This window comes from Callithrix jacchus, chromosome 14 (genome assembly GCF_049354715.1).
Source record: "Callithrix jacchus isolate 240 chromosome 14, calJac240_pri, whole genome shotgun sequence".
In the NCBI taxonomy this organism is placed as follows: domain Eukaryota; kingdom Metazoa; phylum Chordata; class Mammalia; order Primates; family Cebidae; genus Callithrix; species Callithrix jacchus.
Window position 1 is genome coordinate 67,996,234 of NC_133515.1, and position 17,263 is coordinate 68,013,496.

General features: G+C 38.5%; 1 protein-coding gene and 1 pseudogene across 7 annotated transcripts in view; both read right to left on the minus strand.

Moving 5' to 3' along the window:
* Positions 1–17,263, minus strand: part of LOC100387179 (keratin, type I cytoskeletal 18 pseudogene) — a 137,683-nt pseudogene that overhangs the window by 84,481 nt on the left and 35,939 nt on the right. The window lies entirely within an intron of this gene.
* Positions 1–17,263, minus strand: part of SOCS5 (suppressor of cytokine signaling 5) — a 70,456-nt gene that overhangs the window by 17,000 nt on the left and 36,193 nt on the right. For 2 of the 6 annotated variants that reach the window (XM_035272633.3, XM_035272634.3), the window contains exons 2-3: positions 14,286–14,379; positions 12,369–12,403 (exon numbers count right to left, since the gene is read on the minus strand). The exons of 2 other annotated variants lie outside the window; for them this stretch is intronic. The gene's annotated coding sequence lies outside the window, so the exon portion shown is untranslated. The remainder of the gene's footprint in view (positions 1–12,368; positions 12,404–14,285; positions 14,380–17,263) is intronic. 2 more of the 6 variants (XM_035272635.3, XM_035272636.3) reach the window with 1 other exon arrangement.

Here is a 17,263-nt window from a genome sequence, read left to right on the forward strand (position 1 = left end):
AGATGCAAATCAAAACCACATTGAGATACCATCTCACGCCAGTTAGAATGGCGATCATTAAAAAATCTGGAGACAAAAGATGCTGGAGAGGATGTGGAGAAAAAGGAACACTTTTACACTGTTGGTGGGAGTGTAAATTAGTTCAACCATTGTGGAAGACAGTGTGGCGATTCCTCAAGGCCTTAGAAATAGAAATTCCATTTGACCCAGCAATCCCATTACTGGGTATATATCCAAAAGACTATAAATCGTTCTACTATAAGGACACATGTACACGAATGTTCATTGCAGCACTGTTTACAATAGCAAAGACCTGGAATCAACCCAAATGCCCACTGATAATAGACTGGATTGGAAAAAGTGGCACATATACACCATGGAATATTATGCAGCAATCAGAAATGATGAGTTTGTGTCATTTGTAGGGACATGGATGAATCTGGAGAACATCATCCTCAGCAAACTGACACAAGAACAGAAAATGAAACACCGCATATTCTCACTCATAGGCGGGTGATGAAAAATGAGAACACATGGACACAGGGAGGGGAGTACTAAACACTGGGGTCTATTGGGGGGAAAAGGGGAGGGCCAGTGGGAGGGGGAGGTGGGGAGGGATAACCTGGGGAGAAATGCCAAATGTGGGTGAAGGGGAGAAAGGAAGCAAAATACACTGCCATGTGTGTGCCTACGCAACTGTCTTGCATGCTCTGCTCATGTACCCCAAAACCTAAAATGCAATAAAAAATTTAAAAAAAAAAAAGAAAAAGGAAAATTTGGCCAAGCACAGTGGCTCATGCTTATAATCCCAACACTTTTGGAGGCTGAGGCAAGATGATTGCTTGAGCCCAGGAGTTTGAGAACAGCCTGGGCAACATAGGGAGACCCTGTCTATAAAAAGATTTTCTAAAATTAGCCAGGCAAAGTGGCAGGTACCTGTGGTCTCAGCTACTCAGGAGGCTGAGATGGGAGGATCACTGAAACCTGGGAGGCTGAACTTACTCTAGGGAGTGGTGAATATTAAGAAAGTGGGTCTACAGTCTGCTTCACAACCATATCAGGCCTATCCCTCCTCTCCATCTCCACTGCCCCCTAACAGGTTCAGTCTTCATCACTGGCATGGATGAATCAGGTGCCTAAATAGTCTACCTTTCTCCATTCTCCCTTTTGAAACATCCTTCACAATATTGATCCCAGGATTTCAAGCATCAAAGAAAAAAAAAAAATCAAAGGGCTCTATGTCTGGCTACTTCCTCTACCCTTTAAAAACTGGAAACAAAAGCTATACCTAAACAACAGATTATGGTATTATAATTTAGGAATATTGAGATAATATAGCTGGAATTAAGCCATCTGGAGAATGAAGGTGATCAAATGGTTGTTTTTACATATATGGAGACTCTTTCTTTAAAAATGGGAATTCTGACTGGCCACTCTTCAACCTTTCTAAAGATCAATACAGAGAAACTCTCAGGAAAAAATTATAGTTCAAATGGTTAAAAAGGTAAATAAACAATCAAAAGAGATTTGTGAAGAGTCTTTCATGGGAAATGTTAAAGAGGATAAGCAACCCTCTGTCTAGCCAGCCCAGTTGTCATTCCTCTACAAGCAACTCAATTAGCTAACCTCAAAGATCTGTGATCTTTCTTTTAATATGAGAATTTTTAAAATAAGCAGAGCATTCCACAAAAAAATCAAATTATTTAAGGTCTCTAACATATCACAACAGTTAACTACTAATTCTGATCATACTACTCTCCAATTAAAGTAAAATCCTAATGTATAATACTGTGTTATTTAAATAGTCTCATACTCCATGCTAGACATTGATCAGGTACAAATTTATGTTCAATTTGAACAATGTAAGTTTAGTGCTAGCTACAAAAATATGTAATCAAAGCAATACTGTTCTTCTAACACAAACTTTCCGTTTCCTGTCTCCCCCTAAGAGAACTTCCTACACAGTTTAAGGTATAGTCATTTCCCATAAACATTGCTAAAAATTGAGACTTCTTTTACAGATAAAGAAAAGTAGGTTTAAACAGTCTCAAAGATGAACTGAGCAGTTTAAAGTAGAATTCTAAATATTCTTTGACAAGGATGTAGTGCTTGATTAATATCCCCAAAGTTCTTAGATGTTTTCTGAGATCTGAAATGAATTAACACTTACTATTAACGTAAACAGTTCACATCATAATTGTGAAGTGTAGCAGGTAAAAATCCTTTGTTATTGCTTGCAGGTCAATCCTAGAAATCCACTTAAACGAGATAATCCTACATCTTGTTATATAGTAGACTTTCTAATTTTCACAATAAAACGCAAAATTTTCCAGGGAAAATACTTAGATCTAGTATGGATGAACCATTCCACAACTATTTTCCAAGTACTAAACAAAAATCACAAATATACATAAAATAAAATCAGGTAAAAAAAATCTTATTATTTTGAAAGAACTAGTTTGGGAATATCTCACCACTCACACTGATTTTTCTATGCTCTATCCATTATCAAATTACTTCACCAGAAAGATATATATGTGGTTTGTACTATTTTGGCTCCCTACACAAATACTTTACCTGAATTACAACTTAATGTTATGGTCTCAACTTTTTAAGAGTTTATCAAATACGTAGTCTTGTATTATTACATGTTCTGTAAAAATAGAATCAAAGGGTTGGGTGCAGTAGCTCATGCCTATAATCCCAGAACTTTGGGAGGCCAAGGTAGCCGGATCACTTGAGGTCAGGAGTTTGTGACCAGCCAGAACATGGTGAAACCCCAACTCTACTAAAAATACAAAAATTAGCCAGGTCTGGTAGTTCATGCCTGTAATCCCAGCTACTCAGGAGGCTGAGGGAGGAGAATCACTTGAAATCGGGAGGGGGAGGTGGCAGTGAGCCAAGATTGTGCCACTGCAATCTAGCCTGGGCAACATAGTTAGACTCCGTCTCAAAAAAAAAAAAGTATCAAAGACATCACCCCTGATATAAAGACCCCCCACAAAAAAAAATTCCTCTTTGACTTTACTGCCAAGGTTTCTCTTTAAAAAACTGATATGTTTCCTTTACACAGAAAATGAGAAAAATATAACCCATTGTGTTTCTCCTTCCTTTTTTCCCCTGCTATTTACCAATAGAAAATACAAATGGAAGGAATTTGTTTAAATTTCTGATATATTTGAAGATGCCCCCCAGTCCCTTGTACAACTCTTAATCAATTATCATTATACTAAATGTTCCAGTATACATATGTTTGTCAGAGGCATGTGAATCATCTTGAGTAGGGGTTGGGTAAAATGAGGCTGAGATCTACTGGGCTGTATTCCCAGACAGCTAAGGCATTCTAAGTCACAGGATGAGATAGGAGGTCAGCACAAAATACAGGTCATAAAGACCTTGCTGATAAAACAGTCTGCATTAAAGAAGCCAGCCAAAACCCAGACGGCCATGAGTGACTTCTGGTGGTCCTCACTGTTACACTCCCACCAGCGCCCGTGATAGTTTACAAACGCCATGGCAATGTCAGGAAGTTACCCTATATGGCCTAAAAAGAAGAGGCATGAATAATCCGCCCCTTGTTTAGCATATCATTAAGAAATAACCGTAAAAATGGGCAACCAGAAGCTCCCAGGGCTGTTGTAAGGAATAGCCATTCTTTTATTCTTTTACTTTCCTAATAAACTTGCTTTCACTTTATGGACTCACCCTGAACTCTTCAGGGTGAGATCCAAGAACCTTCTCTTGGGGGTCTGGATCAGGACTCCTTTTCTGTAACATGTTGATTATATATGCATATATATGGCGGGGGAGGAAGTAAATGAAAGACTTACAAAAAGTTAACAGTCAAGTTTTCTGAAACTAAAAAACTATACTTTGGGGCCTAAAACTGAGTAATCTCAAAAGTTCCCATAAGATGAATGGGTAAGAATTTTAACGAATTATAAAAACATAAACCTAATTTAAAAAGTAGTAAACAGGCCAGGCATGGTGGCTCATGCTTGTAATCCCAGCACTTTGGGAGCCTGAGGTGGGCAGATCACAAGGTCAGGGGTTCGAGACCAGCCTGACCAACAGTGAAACCCCTTCTCTACTAAAACTACAGTAAGCTGTCATATGTTGAAAATTAATATATGTAATTTATAAGAAAAAGATAAGCCAGATGCAGTGGCGTGTGCCTGAGACCAGCTACTAAGAAGGTGGGGGTGGTGGTGGGGGTGTGGAGAGGATGCTTGAGCCCAGGACTTCAAAGTCCCGCATGGGCAACAAAGCAAGACCTGTCTCTATTTAAAAAAGGGAACAAGACAAAGAAAATGGTAAAACACAATACCTCAATTAAAAAAGAGCAAAGGATAGCTCCAGAATAATCACAAGTCAGATGTATACTTGGCCAATAAATATATAGAAGAAACGTCATTCTTGGAATCTGTCAAGACATACAAATTAAAATGTGATACAAGATTTATCAACCTGGCAAAGTTTGCTTTTATTTCTTTTACATTTTAATGATACCATCTAGCATGGGTATTGAGAAAGAACTGTTGTCACACACTAATGTGAGAACATAAATCCACATGACATTTCAAAAAGGAAATTGTATATTATGTACCAAAGCTTTAAAACTATGCACATCTTTCTATTCATGTTTTCACAATTACTTATTCCAAGAACATAATCAGATAAGGATGCAGATTTATATACAGGAAATATTCATCACTGCGTTAGTTATATTCTTAAACAACTGGCAATAATCATAATGCTCAGTGAATAGAGGGTGGGTTAAACAAATTGTGGTGCTTTTATATGCTGGAATATTAGACACAAAAAAACCATGTTTCTGGAGCATTTAATATTCTGGAAATGTTCATGAAATTAAATAAAAATGGTTATAAAACAGTACAACTAAATAGACCTCAACACACATACATACCACAAATTAAAAAAAAAAATACAGTTAGGAAATACCATTGTGGTTATCTCTGGATAGTTTCTAATTATTGTAATTTTATTTTTTTTTCTTTTTAGTACTTTCCAAAATATTAGATTCAATATTTTTAAATGCGATTTAAAAAGGAAAGTAGATCTTGGAGCTGGGTGTGGTGGTTCATGCCTGTAATCCTAGCACTTTGAGATTTGCAAAAATATAAAAATTAGCTGGGCGTAATGGCATGCATCTGTAATCCCAGCTACTCAGAGGCTGAGGTGAAAGAATTGCTTGAACCTAGGAGACAGAGATTGCAGTAAGCTGAGATCGTGCCACTACACTCCAGCCTGAGTGGTAGAGTGAGACTCTGCTTCAAAAAAATAAAATAAAAAGGAAGTCAATCTTGAAAAAGATCAATTTAATTTCATATTATAAATTCAAAGATATATTTAAAATGCAGAAAAAATAATAATGAAATATTTTTAAAACTTTTTAAAGAAAAGATGAAGCAATGGTAAGAAAGGAAAGCAACACAAAGAAATGGTGGGTTAGATGGGTAGAGAACGCAATCACTGGAGAAAGGAATGGCAAACACAGGTCTCCACTCAAGCCAGCGTGACTTTCTCAAACAGTATTGGGAATTAGCGGTAAGTAATACCACTAATGAATTTCAACTCATTTATGAGTCTCTCTTGGTTGCAAGGTTCTAACACTCAGGGTAGACAAATGTAGGTGTGTATGAATGGGGAAGGATCCTGATTAATAGGCATGGATTTGATCAGGAAAACAAGTCAGAAGTCCAAGAACAAAATCAGTAACATGAGTGGGTCTGGGCCTCAAGGATACTGGGACTGAGAATGGGTCTGGTTTCAGGGCTGCCCTAGGAAGCAGCAAGAGCAGCAGCAGGCATTGGCAGCTTCTCATTCTAGAACTCTGGTTCTTACTGGGACCCAGCAACTCCCCAGGTATCAGCTTTAGATATGTGATTTGCCTCCAGCCACCAGCTGGTATCTCTGCTTCTAGACTCTGTATTCTTCTTCTGCCTCATAGGTACCACTTTCTAATACCTTTTGCTAATTCTTGGTCTATCACAAGCCCCTCCTATCGCTTTCTCTTGATGTTTCAAACTCTGCTTCTGGCCAGGCACGATGGCTCATGTCTGTAATCCTAGCACTCTGGGAGGCCCAGGTGGGTGGATCACCTGAGGTCGGGAGTTCAAGACCAGCCTGACCAACATGGTGAAACTCTGTCCTGAAAAAAAAAAAAAATCTCTGCTTCCAATGCTTAACTGCCAATCTCTATTTTTTTCTGTGAGTTTTATGAAACACATCATGTGTATCCTTACAGTAACTAGCACTCCACCTTGTCTATCTGGAGTATATACAGACAGAAAATTAAAAGCAAAAGCTGTATTTCTTTAAACAAATATAGCCAATTGTAAGGCCTGTCAGAATGTGATTGGTTAAGCTGATTCCCAAGTGTAAACAAGTTTCTGTGCCAGTCCACCTGGTTAGGCAGTAGCTGACCAATCACTGGTAACTTTAATTTGGATACCCATGCCAGTTCAATCACCTATGGCCAGGTAAGGTAAGGTCATTCATGATCTAATGCACAGCTATCTTGGTTTACTCCCTCAGTGAATATTCTCCTTAGACATGACTGTAGGAATAGCAGGCACTGAAATTACTCAGTGACAAAATGTAATAACAAAAGCTCTTATCCAGTATTTCATAACTCATGTTCCCTAGAATTCTAGTATACCACATGATATTAAGAAGTATTCTACAAATAAAGGTTTCCATTTGAATAGCTAATACCTTAGTTCTATGAGAGAGGAGGCCCTCCTTGGCATTATTTCCTATTTCCCAAGCTGGTCACAGCTGCATTTTTCAATATTATAAAGTAGAATAGAACACACATATTATGGTATATCAATACAGTGGAACAGCATATGCACAATGGATTAGAGAAATGAAAATATACACATGAATACTGACATGTAAACGTATGTGTGTAGACATGTGTACAAAAGAGGCAAACTATACCATTTAGGGATGCACACATAGATGGTAAAAGTTTAAAGAAAGAAACAATAATCTTCACAAAAGTAAGAATATGGTTACTTCTGGGGGATGGCATGGGGTGGGGATAGGTAGAGTTTGACTGGCAAAGGGCACACAGCAGGCTTCTGGTACACTGGCAATATTCTATTTCTTAATCTGGGTAGCAAATATGCTTTGTAATTACTCATTAAACTGCGCCTTTATAATGTATTCATTCTTTTATACATGGGTTACATTTTACTACAGAAAAGGAAAATAACCAAAAAAGCAGTATACACAAGACAGACAACAAAGAAAGCAGAAAGCAGTACCATACTTGTGCTTGGAAGCACTCGCAAAGTGCTACCAACAACCACCTCAGGCATCCTTCAGTGAAACTCCAATAATAGTCCACCTCTACACAAGACTATTATTTCTCTAATTATATTACCATTCTATTATTATTCCTGTAAGATATTACATCTTAGAACAATTTACAATCAAATAATAATGAATATAGTCTTCTGCTAAGTTTTTTTTCTCTTTGACTTCATATGGTTATATATATGTTTTGCTATTTACAAAAAGAGAGAGAAGGCCACAAATAAAATTGGCACAGTTGATCCAACTAAATAACCCACCAAAGAAAAACCTGAAGCATCCACTTTTCTATTGGTATGTTACTTCAAATGTTATAAAATTAAACGTATTAAATAATCCAATAATTTACTTTATTTAAGAATATATTTCTCCTTGATAATGAGATTATTCTGCCACAATGTTCATTTTAAGATGTTGTTCTTAGAAGAATCTGAGTTCTTATCCTGATTCTGTATTTTACTTACTGCTGGCAAGATGCAACTTACTAGCTTTCTTATCTCTCTGTATGGAAAAAATCTTCAGGTTCCTGGATGTGACTGATGAACTTCATCTATTTAACTAACCTAGTTCCTTCAAGTAAAATGTAGCTAATGGGAAAAAAGTTTTACTTAACTTAAAGATTTTTTAACATATACATAGAAGCTATGAAAGCATATGTTCCTGCCTTTACATTTATAAATAAGTATTCTCTAGGATCAATTTTTACCTCCTCAAATACAACTGGATGTGTATGGGAAACATACTTCTAGTCCACACATTCAACTCTACTAAAAGCCTAAAAGTCTGTCCCACTCTGGCTATTCTCCAATGGACCTCAAATTAACTATATCTAAAATTAAGAATATTTCCCCCCAGGTTTGTACTTGAAATGTCATTTACCAGGTATGTACTTGATTTCTTGGGAAAATCTTAGAGGATCTTACTCTTCCTCCACTAAATGTCACCATATGAAATGTTACCTAGTTCAATAGTTTCTTTTTTCAACATGTCCCTCCAATGTACCTTTTCTGTCTATTTTCACTGCCAGTAACTTTGTCCAGATTTCTTTTGTCCCATTCTTAGATTTCTACAACACCTTGGTCTCTGCTGTCTTCCCGGACTCATAACACTCAGATTTTGTTTCTTCTAGTAACATTCAACAGTTACAGCATCTTGTGCCTTGCATTCATCACTACCACCCATAATCAGGCCCTGCTTTATCCAAACTAATTTCTCCTTGCTCTGAAATACCTCCCTTACTATTTTTAGCAACTACAGCAAGTTCAAATGTCTCCCTGTTTATTTCTCTAAAAGTGTTTACAGTTAACACAATTTTCAGATCATTTCAAGCATATCAATTTATCTCTACAACTATAAGATTCTGAAGATAAAAAATAGTCATACATTGCTTCTTAAAACCCAGAGCACATAAGGGAGGGATAGAAATTTACATCCAGATTTTTTTTTTTTTTAAAGAAATGACAGGTGTCTGAGCCAAGGTACTATCCAGTATTCTGCTGCTTTGATCTTGGCTCAGGTAACTGATTATACCAACAGCTGGTGTGTGAGTTGGCCAGTAAAGCATGACTCACCATTTTGCCAAGCTGGCCAAACAATCAGCTTCAATGGGAAAGCTTCTATGAAATTCTGTTTAAACCACTGGATATGCATTTTATGTAAATGCATTAATTATTTGAAAGCTTGATCAGATAATTTTAGTAAAAGAATTTGACTGCTAATTTGGAATTTGGGCTATGTGCCCACTATGATACAGACTCCAAATCAGAATTTTCTAGGCATCTGGCAAATTATAAGCAACGAAGCACCCAATAATAATTATTGTCACCAAACTAACTCCTATCTGATAATAAAAGTCAGGCAGTAGGAATGGAGTTAATTTTTCTTTCTTTACCCATTAAGAATCCTTTTCAATGGCAGAGGAATTTTATAAAAGCAAAACCATCAAGCTACAGCTATATTTCTTCTCATTGCCCAGTTATGATAAAATCTCCATAGTTCAAGAGAATAAGAATTTACAGATTGTATTGTCCTCTGTCTCTCACCAAAAAATTGAGAGACTCTTAAAATCCAGTTTTTCATTGTGAAAGGCCGCTGTATTTCTCTAATTCCACTCTTGGATCTACTTTTAAGATTTGACACCTGGACAACATTTCATAACTTTCTTAGTTTACACTTCAGAAGCTATGATTGGGAGACGTGATAAATAACTTGCTAGAAAAATAAGTTCTTTAAATATAGGTGAGTGCACTTTTCTTAAATTTCCTTTTAAGAAGCTATGTGAGTACAGGTTGAGCATCCCTGAATCCAAAAATCTGAAATTCAAAATGCCCTATATTCTGACACTTTGAGCCTACATAATGCTCAAAGGAACATTTCAAATTTCCACATCAGGGAGGCTCAACTGGTAAGCATAATGAAAATATTAAAATCCAAAACACTTCTGGTCCTAAGCATTTCAGATAAGGGATACCAACCTGTATGTGGCTTGTGTTATGGGGAATGGGTGTTTGGGAGTAGCACAACAACCCAAGCGTCCATCAGCATACTCATGGACAAACCAAAAGTGGTGTGTGTATATGTGTGTGTGTGTGTGTGTGTGTGTGTGTGTGTGTATGTGTGTGTGTGTATGTGTATATAAAATGGAGTATTACTCAGCCTTAAATAGGAAGGATATTCTAACAGACGCTACAACATGGATGAACCCTGAAGACATTGTGCTTGACATTTTGGGCTGGATGAAAAGAAAAAAAAAGGGAAATGACATTGTGCTAAGCGGAATAAACCAGTCACAAAAGGTCAAATATTGGATGCTTCCTCTCATGAGGTTCCTAGAGTAGTCAAATTCATAGACATAGAAAGTATAATGGTAGTCTCTAGGGGCTGGGGAGAGGAGGGAATGGGGAGTTAGTTTTTAATGAGTATAAAGTCTCAGTTGGAGAAGACAAAAAAGTTCTGCAGATAGATGGTGATGATGGCTGCAAAATAATGTGAATGTGCTTAATGCCACTGAACTACATACTTAAAATGGTTAAAATGGGCCAGGTGTGGTGACTCACACCTGTAATCCCAGCACTTTGAGAGGCCAAGGCAGGAGGATTGTTGGGGCCCAGGAGTTCAAGGCCAGCCTGGTAATATAGTGAGGCCCCATCTTTACAAAAAAATTTTTTTAATTAGCTGGGCATGGTAGCTAACAACTACAGTCCTAGCTACTTGTGAAATTGAAGCAGGAGGCCCAATAGACAAATTGGGCCCAGGAAGTCTAGGCTGCAGTGAGCTATGATGACACCACTGCACTTCAGCCTGGGCCACAGAGAGAGACTGTGTCTCAAAAGAGGGAGAGAGAAGGGGAGTAAAGGAGGGAGGGGGGGAGGGAAAGAGAGAGAAATGGTTAAAATGGCAAATTTTATGTATATTTTACTGCAATAATTTTAAAAAATGTACCACAGAATCATATTACCTTTTAAATAACTATGTTCTGTGGGGTCAATTTTGCAGCATGCCCTATACTATTGACTGTGTCTATACTTTCACATAATAGAGAAAACTGGGAAAAATATTAAGTATAAGAAATAGACATCAATGTCTACATAAGCAATTATCCTTGCACACATGGGTATTTAAATACTGCCATCTGCTTATGTCTGATATTTTTGCTGTACTCTTCTCAAATGTCTTTATCCATTCATTCAACATGTATGAGCATAGATCATATGCTAAACTTTACGTAAAGAGCTAGAGATAAAAAGATGAAACACAGTCTCTGAGAAGTCCAGAATCCAGCAGAGAAGGCAAACAAATTACAATATAGATTAAATGTGAAAATAATTAGAGTGCTCTGGGAACATAAAGCAACTACCTTTAGTTAGAGTAATGTGGCAGACTGTCAGTTGTCCCCATATCTGTTCTCTTTTCTTCCATAATAATATAACCTTCCTTATGGCCATGGACTAAGTTCTGGCCATGAGATGCAAGCAGATACATGGTGTGAGAGGCTTTAGGGAAGCTTTCTTAATAAACAGCTGGAATATGCCCTTTGTCTCTTTTTCCTTCCATACTGCTGATTAAAACAAAGATACCCCAATTTTGAACCATGAGGACAAGGGTCAAATCTGCGAGCTTCAGGTGGAAATTACTTCGTGGAGCAGAGCTGTCATTTTAGCCCTACAGTGCAAACTCTGAACTTTTACAGGAAATAAATTCTCATTTTTAGGCCATCCTTATTTTGGAGTTTCTGTTACTTGCTACTATACCCAACTAATCCTAACTAATGCAGGGGGTCAGGAAAGCCTTCACAGAAAAGGTGATAATGAGCTAGGTTTCAATGACTGAACAGCTATGTGCCAAGCGGAAAATGTCATTTCAGGCAGATATTGCAAAGGCACAGACTCAGGAAAGGGCTTGGCTCTCCAAAAGAAGGAAAATGATTCAGATGGCTAATGTATGGGATGGATGGTATCAAGTAAAAGGCAAAGCAACCTGAAAACTGGGGAAGAAAGAGACTCTAAAGGGTCTTCCATGCCATGCTTAAAAGGTGCTTTTATCCTTAGATATGGTCCTATTAAATGACTAAGACTTGATTTCTCTGCATATTCTAGAAGAACTAAACATCAGTCAGAAGACAATCAAAGCAATAAGGATTAGGTATGATGAGGACAGAGGTTCAGAAAAAAAAATCTTATTTCTATAAGATATGGGTACATTATTATTTTAGTAAATGCTGAGGACTAGAAGAAATATATGGTATGAAGAAAAATTTATGATTCTGAGAGTTAAGGGAGAAGAATATGGATAAATGTATACTTTAGCAATGTCTAGATTAAGTGAAGATTCAAATATCTGCCTATTAAAGTGAACTAAGGCCAATGAATTATGGTAAAACTGTCTATCAATAATAAAATTATCATCTATCAATAATAAACCATCTATCAATAATAAAATTTCTTTTTATTATATGCCTACACCTGTATGTTGGTTTCCTTTCACAAATGGCTGTTAGGGGTTAGTAGAGCTGAACAGCATCTTACCTGTAGCAGAAACTTGGTATTTGATGATCTGACCCCTAAGAGTTATAAAGAAAAATCAGTGCTTTTAAAGGTCATTAGAAGCTTTAATTTTTATTCATGCAAGTAGCATTCTTTTATTTTCTGTAATAATTATACATTATTTTTGTAAATTTTAGTTTTCTCATTAAAAAAAAAAAAACCACCAGTGCCTATTAAGGAAATAAAAAACACCAGCAACAATTGCTCCACAGAAGTATCAAAGACAAATTATTGAGAGGGTATATGGCCTCTCTGAATCCATAATCCATTAATGATACTCTCCTAAGTTTCAAAGATCAGAAAAATCTAAAAGGTCCCACAATGTTTCCATTATTTCTGTCTAACACTCCCTTAAGTACTACATTTAAGACTTTTAATAAATAGTTATTGCACACTGATCACATCCTAAATAGAGTATGGGGTAGTTTATTCATCAGAAAACTATAGAACACGGTTTTTATGTTTTAACCTGATATTCCTGTTTTCAATTAGTTTTAGTGTGTCATTAGTATCTTCAACCAGATTATGAGTTTTCTCAGCACCTTGCTCTGTAACAGGCACCAAAACACTTGCTAAAGAGCACTGTGGGAAAATGCTGATTTTTTTAAAGAGTGGGATATATGGCTTTCTTCATTTAAACATGTTATTCAAATCATTTGTATCTAATTGTAACTTTTCCTTGAAAGAATGTTATAGCTTTTTTAACCTTGAATCTTACTTGCTTATTATTTATTCATACCTTACAATGGTTATTTATTTATTTATTTTGAGACAGGTTCTCAGTGAACTCTGTCACTTAGGCTGGTACAATCCAGGATCACTGCAGCCTTGACCTCCTGGACTCATGTGATCCTCCTACTTCAGTTTGCCAAGTATTGGAATTACAGGCATGAGCCACCCACCCAGCTGGGTTTTTCCTATTGTTGTTGTTTGTTTGTTTCTTTTTTGAGACAGAGTATTGCTCTGCTACCCAGGCTGTAGTGCAGTGGCAGGATCTTGGCTCACTGCAGACTTTGCCTCCCAGGGTCAAGTGATTCTCCTGCTTCAGCCTCTTGAGTAGCTGGGATTATAGGCGCATGCCACCATGCCAGGCTAATTGTTTGTATTTTCTATATAGAGCCAGCACGGTCTCAAGCTCCTGACCTCGTGATCTGCCTGCCTCAGCCTCCCAAAGTGCTGGGATTATAGGCGTGAGCCACCACACCTGGCCTGGTTATTATTATAAAATAATCTGGGGCTGGGCACCGTGGTTCACCCCTTTAATCCCAGCACTTTAGAAGGCTAAGGTGGGTGATCACCTGAGGCCAGGAGTTCAAGACCAGCCTGGCCAACATGGTGAAATTCCGTCTCTTCTTAAAAGACAAAAATTAGTTGGGCGTGGTGGCATGCACCTATAATCCAAGCTACCCAGGAGGCTGAGGCAGGAGAATCACTTGAATCTGGGGGGCAGTGAGTCAAGATTGTGACTAACAGAGTGAAACTCTGCCTTAAAATAGTAAATAAATAAATAAAATAAAAATAATTTGGGCAACAATAGGAATCTAATAGATAAAGAGGCCTTTGACCCATGTAATTATTTGTCAATGGATACACATTAAGATGTTAAAATCTTTCCAATTATGATTCACCACATGATTTTTAAACATTGTAAGAATAAAGCTTACAGCAAAACAACTACTGTGAAAGCTGGTTATAAATTCACCTGACTCATCACCATATAAAAGCCTAACTCTCATGGCCCTGGCCCTTAATATCCAGAGATGAAATTACAGTAATAATGATTTCTAGGAACATAGAAAGAACATAGAAAGGAAACAGTTGCCAGTGAGCATCTATAAGCTTTTATAATATTCTCAAAGGTGTCAAGCCTATTAATGATACACATTTGTTCTTCCTTACCTCCAGATTCAGAGCCCAGCTGGACCTGCCTCAAACTATCTTCCATACCGTCTCCGAATAGTCTCTGTTCAAAATTCTTCAGTGGTCTCTACCCCTTGAAGGATAAAATGTAAATTCTTTTATTTATTTATTTATTTTTATTGCATTTTAAGTTTTGAGGTACATGTGAAGAACATGGTAGATAACTGCATATCTACCCATTACTGGGACACAAACTCATTGTTTTTGATTGCTGCATAATATTCCATGGTGTATATATGCCACATTTTCCCAATCCAGTCTATCATCAATGGGCATTTGCGTTGGTTCCAAGTCTTTGCTATTGTAAACAGTGCTGCAATGAACATTCGTGTGCATGTGTCCTTATAGTAGAACGATTTATAATCCTTTGGATATATACCCAGAGCTGCTAGGAAGGTACGTTTAAGTCTGCTGCAGCAGAACTCATAAACACCCTTTTTTTTCCCCAGGTGCTCTGTCCTGGGGAGTTAGGGCTTTATTTATGAGTATCCGTTGTCCTGCTGCTTTTTTTTTTCAGGGCTGCCCTGCCCAGCAAGGAGACAGCCTAATCACTGTCTGCCTGCAGAGGCTTTGCTGAGCTGCTGTGGGCTCCGCCCTGCTGCTGTGTGAACTTCCCTGCAGTCCTGTTTATATGGGTGTGGTTAGAACTGCCTTGGCAATGGTGGCCCGCCTCTGTAATGGCAGACTCTCTCTGTTATGGCGGGTTGCCTCGGCAATGGCAGGCTGCCTCGACAATGGCAGGCTGCCTCAGCAATGGCGGACTACCGTAGGGGTGGAGTGCCTCAGTAATGGCAGATGCCCCTCCCCCACAGAGCTGGACCGTCCCATGTTCAGCTGTCAGCTGTGCTTGCCGTGAAACTCTCAACCCCGAGTGTTTCCAATTGCTGGGGTTTTTTTGTTTGTTTTTGTGGGGGTGGGGCCCGCTGAACCTGATCACCTGGCTCCCTGCCTCAGAGCCTTTTATTTTTTTAAGTTGAACGGTTGACTCTCTCCCAGGTGTTCCAGTTACCTATTGAAAGGGTGCCGGGATCTGTGTGATTTCCCATGAGGTGACCCACTGCACTGGCTGAAACAACGGCGCTGCCAGGGAATCTCCTAGCCTGGCTCTGTTTCAGACCCCTGTTAAATCAGATGAATGGGCGAATCTGCCTTCTCGGAGCTCCAATTGCCAGCTTAAAAGGGTGGGGCACTGGCAAAACAACCGCACAGGCCAAAACATATGTGCTGGGGACCCGTGGGGCTCCTCCCCCTGGGAATCTCCTGGTCTGTGGGCAATAAAGATTCGTCTGGAAATGCGGCATCCACTCCCCCTCTGCGCTTTCACTGGGAGCTGCAATCCTGAGCTGCTCCTAAAGGGCCATCTTGGATCTTCTCCGAAAATGTAAATTCTTTCAAGTGGCACATTGGGCCATGATGAATTTGGCCCCTGCCTAACCACTAAGTTTCATTAACTTTTTTCTTTCCAGGTTCAAACTACATATGAGTTTTCTGGAGACACGAGGCTTCCTTCTGCATGCTTTTCCACAAGCTGCTGTTCCCTCTGCCTGTAATACCCTCCCTCTACTTACACTGTACCTGGCAAAAATATTACTACACTCATTAGGCAAGTCTCAGTTCACTCATCATCTTCCCCATAAAGGCATCCAAGAGCCCTCCACGCTGACTGACAGCTCCTTCCAGTGGTGCTCTGGTAAGCCAACTCTCAGAATGGAATAAAAGCGCTGATACAGTCAGCTCTACTATAACATTTGCTTTTAAAACTAGAATTTCTTTCAATGTACATTGGGGAACAACATGAGCACATGAATCCCATTTACTTATGTGCCATTTAACACTAGATGGATGAAATAAAACTGCATCCAGCCATAGAGCCTGAACACAAGAATACACAACACATACACCTCAAACATCTCCCAGCTACCTCAGTTCATCTCTTATGTTACCAGCCACAGCCATCCACATCTGGTGTTAACTTTCCCTCAGATTTCAGGCAACCATCCTTCCACCATTTCACAGTAACTCACAAGAGGCAACTTTTCCCATTACTACCTCCACAAGCAAACATCAGGTCTTTTTCAAGGTAAAGTGCCATATTTATTATAGTATTTTTGTTTCTCTTAACCATTTTAACATGTAAAATTGTTAAAATGGTGCTATAATTTTTATTAGGTTCCTACTTCTTTTAGAAATATGTTCCTGATGAAACTTTCATGTGTTGTGCCCCAATCCCATTTTTCCCTACACCTGGTGATTTTTAAGAATGTATACATCTCATTATAGCAGAACTGACTAGTCACAGCATTTTGCTGGTTTCTGTGGTGTATATACCACCAACAGTTCAACTCTACTGGACACACCTGGTTCCAACACACCACATCCACAGTCCTTTTTGTACATATCCATATCACAGCAATCACATTTTTGCCTAAGCCCTTTCCTGTTTTTTCAATAGATAATAAGCTCCTGGAGAGCAGGGTCTGTGTCTTAGTATTAATATTTTCTGGCTGTCATAATAAAAACACAACAGAAAGGTAATTCTCATAGTTCTGGAAGCTGAAAGTCTAAGGTCATCACGGCATTGCAGATTTGGTGTCTGGTGAGGGTCTGCTTCCTGGTTCAGAGATGGCCATCTTCTCACTGTAACCTCACATGTGGAAGGAGAACTCTCTTCAGCTCCTTATGAAGGCATGAATCCCATTCATGAGGGTACCAACCTCATAACTTAATCACTTCCCAAACAATCATGCTGGGGATTAGGTTTTGATACAAACATTCAGTCTATAGCAGCCCTGTCTACCTTAGTACTGATACTCCTTGAAGAGTATCCAGCAGATAGTATGCATGTCACTAATGCAGACACCATGGAGTAATGGACTTAAAATACAAAAAGAACGGCTGTAAAGCTTATTTCTACAATGGAGAATTAATAACATCTGCTCTGCTCCAAACCCCCACCA